The sequence below is a fragment of the Giraffa tippelskirchi genome, chromosome 13, assembly GCF_054371585.1.
Source record: "Giraffa tippelskirchi isolate mGirTip1 chromosome 13, T2T-mGirTip1v1.2.pri, whole genome shotgun sequence".
Taxonomy (NCBI): Eukaryota; Metazoa; Chordata; class Mammalia; order Artiodactyla; family Giraffidae; genus Giraffa; species Giraffa tippelskirchi.
Window position 1 is genome coordinate 47,579,149 of NC_137287.1, and position 8,108 is coordinate 47,587,256.

The 8,108-nt window shown below is 40.9% G+C and overlaps 1 non-coding gene across 1 annotated transcript; it reads left to right on the plus strand.

Annotated features, from left to right (window-relative positions):
• The first annotated feature begins 590 nt into the window (after positions 1-590).
• LOC145533606 (small nucleolar RNA SNORA24) lies at positions 591-721 on the plus strand. The gene has a single exon (XR_014074193.1). It is a non-coding gene; the product is annotated as a small nucleolar RNA SNORA24 (small nucleolar RNA).
• The last annotated feature ends 7,387 nt before the right edge of the window (positions 722-8,108 follow it).

Sequence of the window (8,108 nt, forward strand, 5' to 3'; positions counted from 1 at the left end):
TCACTAGCTGTCCAGTGATTAAGACTATGCACTTCCACTGCAGGGAGAGCTGGTTTGATCCTTAGTCAGGGAACTAAGATCTCATATGCCCAGTGGCCAAAAACCAAAACATAAGACAGAAGCCATATTGCAACAAATTCAATAAAGACTTTAAAAATGGTCCACATCAAAAACACCTTTTAAAAAAGTAAACAGGAAAAACCTTACTCTATTCACAGCACTGCGTTAGGCCATGCTATGAAAGTAAGTCGCTCAGGCCTGTCTGCCTCTTTGCGACCCCATGGATTGTAACCCTCCAGGCCCTTCTGTCCATAGAATTCTCCAGGCAAGAATACTGGAGTGGGTAGCCCTTCCCTTCTCGAAGGGGTCTTCCCAACCCAGGGATTGAACCCAGGTCTCCCACATTACAGGTAGACTCTTTACCATCTGAGCCACCAGGAAAGCCAGGCCATAGAGAATCTTAAATGCCAGATTATTATGCTTGAACTTGAGCCAGCCCAGAGGTAGCACCCAGGTGGTTTAATACATGAATTGAGCTACGTGTGTATTCTTTTGGTTAGGTCCAATTTTTCTTTTAAAAATATGATTTTCTCCATGTATCTTTGGGACCTGTCGGCTGTGGCAGTCTCCCTTCCTAGCCATGGAAGAGCATATTCTTGTTTATTGGCAAAGCTGTCACCATTTAATTGGTATCAGATTCTGACTTGCACAAGTAACATTCTTCACTTTAAAAACCTGCAGTGTGCTGGGTTATCAGGCAAACATTAAACTACTGTTCAAATGTTTCTAGGAAGCTGAGCTAATTGTTCCAGTGGATGATGGAAAGCATAACGAGATACACCAAGAAATCCAAAGTGATGTGGGTGAAGTCTGATAGAGCATCCTGCAGTACACTGCCAAATGTGATCTTAAATCTCGTGTATGGTATTTAAATAGAGAATAAATGCGTGCTGCTTTTATTTATATAATAAAATGTTTGATTTGTACATAAAAAAAATAAAAAAAATAAAAAAAAATAAAAATATGATTTTGAGTACTTCTCAATGAGACTTCCATTTTCCAGTTTCCCACAGACCCCTCACCACTATTACTCATAACCACGCAGCCTCACTCACTTTCTGTGCTTTTTCCCATCCCTGATGCATTTGAATTTGACAACCCAGGGAGGCAATTGGTGCCATGAAGGGTTTTCAAGCAAAGGGGGAGAACGAGAGGCCAAGGCTGCCTCCAGATGACTAGTCTGGTCTCTGCACAGGCTAAATTTATTCCAATAAAGACTGGAATCAAGGAGACTAGTTTAACTTGACAACTGGACTTTTCTAAAGCTCTTTTTGCTTCTTTCAGGTTTATTTCCTTTGAGTGTTCATTAAAATACATTTTTGATCCCAAAAGTTTCTTCTAGAATATCTTAAATTTTCAGTCTATGGCTCAAAGGCAGTTTCCAGTGAAATGATAGAACTACTCTCACTTACAGACACACAGGCACATACATACACAGACACCACATACACACACACACCGCACACACATATATACACACACACATTCACACACTGTGCACATACACCACACACTCACATATACACACCACTCATTCACATACACACACAGACACACCATACACACACACCACACATACTTACCACACACTCACATAGACACACCACTCACATGTATCTACACACATGCATACGCCACACATACAAAGGCACATACACACCACACACATATACACACACACATATACATACCATTCATACACATACACATGCACCACACACACACACCACACGCATATGCAGAGTTGGTCTCTACCTGAAGGGCATCTGAATGACTCCCACTGAAGACTTCTGAGTGGAAAATGAAGATAGATTTTAAACATATAACAGTATCTTCCGTCCCTACTCGTATGCTAGGAGGCACTGGATAAAACCTATGACTCCCATATATCTATGTCCTTTTCTCCTAAAATATAAATTTATGAATATTTCATCTTTGCTATACCACAGGCTCCTAGAGAGGGTAACATCTTGGTAGGTTTCTGAGTCTTCTTATGAAAGAAACCAAAGGAATGTTGACTTGGACATTATCATTGAGGAAGGGGAAATGGCCCAATTTTGAGATGTATCAGGTTTTAGGGACCCTTTGCAGTTACAAACTCCAGTATTCTTGCCTGGAGAATCCCGTGGACAGAGGAGCCTGGTGGGCTGCTGCCCATAGGGTCGCACAGAGTCGGACACGACTGAAGCAACTTAGCATAAATGCATGCATGCAGGTACAAAATCAAAGGAGCAAAAGTAGTGATTATCCTACCAGTATGAGTTTACTAATTAATATAATTTTGTCATATTATATTCATCATAATTTGGGAAAAGGTAAGAATTTGTCTAAGGCAATACTTTGGAAAAGTCTAGCTATATTTTTTGTAATTCAATTCAAAGTAAATTTTATGTATCTGAAAAAACATACCCTTACTTGATTCTACATGTTTTCATCTTGTTGAGTAGGAGAATCTAAAGCAGAGATTCTGAAACCTAAGTGTGTTGTGGGGTAGGGTTGGGAATACTGATTAACATGCAGATTTGTGGGACTCACCCCAAAATATAATGCGGTAGGTTTAGGGCACCTCAAGTCTGACGGTGACTCTGATGTGGGCGGTACAGCACCTACAGACTACACTTATTGAAATATGGCTCTAGCAATTGGCTACAAGTCATGAACCTTTCACCTGGGGCAGAGATCACTAGCCTTGTTGATGATTACATCCCATGATGATGCAATCCGTTGGTTGCACTGATTACTCCAAGAAATGGCCTCCCTGTATCTACACTCTCTCCAAGACACTCTACAGCTCCTCCCATCAAGAGGAAGTCTACTTCTTTACCTTTTGTATCTAGACTGGCCTTGTGGCTTGCTGGTCAACTTGCAATGGAAATGTGTGTGCCATCTTGAAAAGACACTCATGCTTCTCTCTCTCAGATCCTTATCACCACCATGTGAACAGGTCCAGACAAGTCTGCTGGACGATGAGAGCCTTCGCGAAGGAGACACCACCTGTCCCATTCAAGGTGACCTCAGACCAGCCTGTAGTCAGCCTAGAAATGCAGAGCTCCCTACCTGTCCCACTGCTGGCAGGAGATAAGTGGTGAGCCTTACCAAGAGCATAAGAGCTGTCCATCTGACCCAAGAGCAATAAATCACACTTTTTTAGGCCAGAGTTTAGAGTAGCTTGTTATGCAACAATAGCTAACTGATGTACAGCCAAAGTCATCATCTGTCCTCTGTTCAGGAAAATCTGAAGGAGACTGAATCCTGCAACAGGAGGGAAACACACCTCTTATTATGACCTAAATAAATAAATAATAAATTCATGGCCAAACTTTACTGGTGGACCAAGGTGATGACCAAGGATATAGTACAAGAGAAGAAGTCTGAAACCCAGGTCCCAAACAATGGGATGCGTGCATGCTAAGTCACTTCAGTCGTGTCTGATTCTTTGTGACCATATGGACTGTAGCCCGCCAGGCTTCTCTGTCCATGGGATTCTCCAGGCAAGAATACTGGAGTGGGTTGCCTTGCCCTCCTTTGGGGGAATCTTCCCAACCCAAGGATTAAACCCATGTCTCCTGTGTCTCCTGCATTGCAGGAACATTCTTCACTGCTGAGCCATCTGGGAAGCCCAAACAATGGGATTTTTAACAATAAAAATCTAAAGTGACATCATTTAAAGACATTATAAGATTAAAGGTCCAATCCATAATAAAAGACTCTTTTTAGTGTTCCATCAGTATCTTGCTGTCCATTCACCCTAAAAGAACATAAAAGATACAGAATTTGTTCTTTTGAATATGAGACACATGTAACATAGCATTTTTATATTTCCTGTAAAATCCATAGAATCTATGTGAATTCCTCAAGAGCATTCAAAATCAGATCTTTTTAAAGATCCCCAAAGGCAAAACTCAAATGATAAAGAGTCTGCCTGTCATGTGGGAGACCCAAGTTCGATCCCTGGGTTGGGAAGATCCACTGGAGAAGGAAATGACAACACACTCCAGTATTCTTGTCTGGAGAATCCCGTCGACAGAGGAGCCTGGTGACTACAGTCCATCGGGTGGCAGAGCTGGACACGACTGAGCAACTCAGACACACACACACACACACACACACACACACACACACACAAAGGCAAAACCAACATTAAGACATCCCCTAATTCAAACACAGCTTCACTGAATTTCCCTGCTGTTGAATTATTACAAGCTGTTTCACCTATCTAGAATGAGAATGCTAGAAAGACCGGGTCTCCTAAGAGAAATACATCTTTGCATTCCTAGAGTATTTATTATTTTGGCACTGGTTGCATTACTCTCTGCTGGGAAAGCAATGTCTGTGATATAGGAAACCTTTGGCGTGCTGGGTTGCAAAAGAACACAGCATATGCTCTGAGGTTCACAACTTAATGGCCTTAAGTCAAGGGTGATGCTTGGATTAAGAATTCTCTTTACAAACTTGGCTGTACATGAATGTAACAGAAACATTATATTCAAAGGCCAGATAAGTTACCTCTTTTGTCTGATAGATCATTATTTCACCTCCTACAGAAGAGAGAATGAACATAGCCTGTCAAAATCATCGCGTTTCCTCATCACTGACCATCTGCAACACACTAAAATGGAGAAAAACTTAAAAAGTCTATTTCTTAAAAAACCAAATATTAGCCCTATGGACCCCATAAAGTTTCCAAAATTTTCTTATTGATTGGCTTCCTTTGATAAAATGACCAAAAAAGTCATCAAAACAGCCCCCTACTAAGAAACCATATCATGTAGTATTCTGTAAAATTACATATACCAACAGTAAAAACAGGAAAAGAAAGCCAGAAAACAGATTTCAAGATGATTTCTCACACATTTCAACAAATTTCCTACCAGGTAAAAGTCCTAACTTTTAAATGATAATCCCCACTAGATACACATTTGTTGAGGATTTCCTCCCCATTTTATGTTAAACCTATAGTAGACAGTCTTTCTGATTGTATGGATCCTGACATTTGGCTCTTTTACTAGGAGCTTGGTGGCTTGCAGTACAAGCCTGCCAGCACTCCGGGACTGCCCTCTTAGTGTGAGCGGTCAGAGATGATTAACTGAAAAATATTTCCAAGTTAAACATTGATTCGCCTCTGCCTCTATTTATTCCTATCTTGGATGACCTTTCCAACTCTTTTTTTTTAAAACCAAAGAAAGCAGGCACCAGTGGCTTTGCATGTCTCAGTAGAAAACAAAATCAGAATTCTGCATCTGTTGGTTCTTGCAGCTTTATAAAGAAATGAGCAAGGCATTGAAGTGATCCAAGGAACTCTATTTTTCTTTGCACACATACACAGGCAGACAGATACACACACCATACATGTGACTTGAATGAGATCCTTTCTTTTTTGTTTCAATCACTATTTTATGAAGTCCACACAGATTCAGAAGGTCTGAAACTAGCTTAGTGTATGAGTTAGCTTGAACCTCATCCTCCTGCTCATTCTCTTCCTACTTTAGGAAAGGGGCTGCATATACTAAAGACATCGATCCTCCAGATCTCAGTCTACTACTTCAATCCATCACCAAATCCTGTGGCATCTCACTTTGAAGTATCTTGTATCTCTCTCTCACACACACATACACAGACATCCCCCTTAGCTCAGTCCCCACCACTGCTCAGCACTCCAAGCCTTAAAGTTTTCCAGAACGGCCCCCTATCAGTCTCCTCTTCATCCTATTTGCAAGATGACAGTTAGTCTTACTTGAAGACAGCTGTCATGATGCCCTTTCACTTGTTCAAAAATCTACAATGGCTTCCTACTTCCTAAAATCAACAACAAATTCCTCCTCCTGGGCCAAAAGACTTTCCATAATTTTGTTCCATTTTATCCAATCCATCTAATTTCTTACCTTTTCTCCACTGTGTAACCTTTATCTAATTAGGCTAGTCTTTCCCAGGCTACCACCTCCCACTACCCAAGAGTATTAAAACTATTTACTAATATCTTTTAAACCTCTCCAGCCAGGCACTCATGAAGTTAGGTGTGGCCATGTGATCACCTCTGGCCAATGAATTCTAAGCAGACAGAAACGACATATACAACTTCTGGGTGAAAGTATTTAAGAAGCAATTCATTTTTCTCACCTCTTCTCTTTGCCACAAAGACCTGTTAACTCCGGATGGTAGCAACTCCATTACCCTGATCCCTAAGTGAAGATGAGTTTCAGCAGATTCCTCCTACTTATATGTGATACTCCATTGTTTCTGTCACTGAGATTTGGGGGATGGTTGTTGCTGTATCACAAGCTAGCCCATCGTAACTAATATACCCACTGTGCTGGTTCCTGCCTCCAAGCATTTTTACTATATATATGCCCTCTCTCAACTTCCTCCTAATTTTTGAAGTTCTGCTCAGGCTTCTGGATCCAGCACAAGTTCTCCTTCTTCAAGAGGCCTTCCTAATTTATTCATGCCACAATGATCTCCCCTTTCTCTCTATGGATATGTACCATCATACCCTTTAACCTTCGATTCAACAGTGACCAAATATTTATTGAATTCTTTGTGTTAACAACTGTCTTAGATATAAAAACATGAGATGTGATTCTTATCACCAAGAAGGATACAATTAGAAAACCATACAGTAATAGCAGATGCAACATAAATTGTCAGAATGCAAAAATGGCTCATCGCTAAGCCAGTGATATAAAGACCTGCTGCCAATAATGTGACTAAAGGCATTCAGGAAAGCTTTCAGAAAGTTAAGGGCTCCCTTGAATAGCATGTAGCCAGAAGGAAGAACATTTTAGGTAGAGACTTAGAGACAGAGAGCAAAAGCACAAAAAAGAAACAGTTACAGTTGGATGTTCATAAAAAGAAGTTCATTAGAAAAAATTAGCATAGGAAAGTACTGGAAGAAAATAACAGAAAGGTAGTTGGAGTCAGATTTTGCTGAGTCATATGCTGAAGACTTTGAGCTACTTCCTACAGGAATGAAGAGCTGCAAAGTTGTAAACAGTAGAAAGAAACATGCAAAAATCACTTTCTTGAGGTGATCTGTCTAACATTTACAAAACAGACGGATTGAATGAGGGTAAGAGAATGGAAGCATTATCTAATTCCCCTCGAATTTAATAAATGTTAATGTCTCTCTAATTACTGTGTATCAGTTAGCTATTGCTGTATAACAAGTCACCCTCAGATTTAGTTGCTTAAAACAATAAGCATGCATTACCATTCATAATGGTCTGGGTCTGCTGGGTTGTTCTTCTGGTCTTGGCAGGACTCACAGGTGTGTGGTCAGCGTCAGGCTGGGAAGAGAGGGAACTCTGTTGATATTAGCTAAGCTTTCTCACATATTGTTAAGGTCACTGACTACACACTGATCTAGGATGGTCTCCACTGAGACAACTGGGCTCTCCAGGTCATTTCTCACCACCCAGAAGCCTAGCCAAGGCTTGTGTGGTCATGGCAGGTATCCAAGAAAACAGATAAGCACATAAAGCGTCGTCAGGCCTGACCTAGGAAATGGCAAGACAGTACTTCTGTTGATTCTACTTGCCAAAGCAAGTCACAAGTCCAGCTCAAATTCAAGATGTGAGGAAGCAGATATAAAGTCACACTGTGAAAGGTGGGGTTGCATCCAGGCCATTATCTGAGAAGCAACGATACAAGGAACTAGGCATCCTCTGCTATCCTTTATTCATGCTCACTTTATTCTGCTATAAGCCGGGAAGTTACATTATTACACTCACCAGTTTACAGATGAGGAAACTGGGCTTCCAGTTGGTTAATAATTCACCTAAGATCATATATAACTGAGCAGTATAATCAGTATCTGAAATTCAGTCTGAAACAAAGCCCATGGAATTTTACTTTTTTATAGAAATCATTGGCACTATTCATAAAGAGCCTGCCTGCCAAAGCAGGAGACATAAAAGATGCAGGTTTGATCCCCAGGTCAGAAAGATCCCCTGGAGAAGGGCATGACAACACACTCCAGTATTCTTGCCTGGAGAATCTCATGGACAGAGGAGCCTGATGGGTTACAGTCCATGAGGTCACAAAGAATCAGA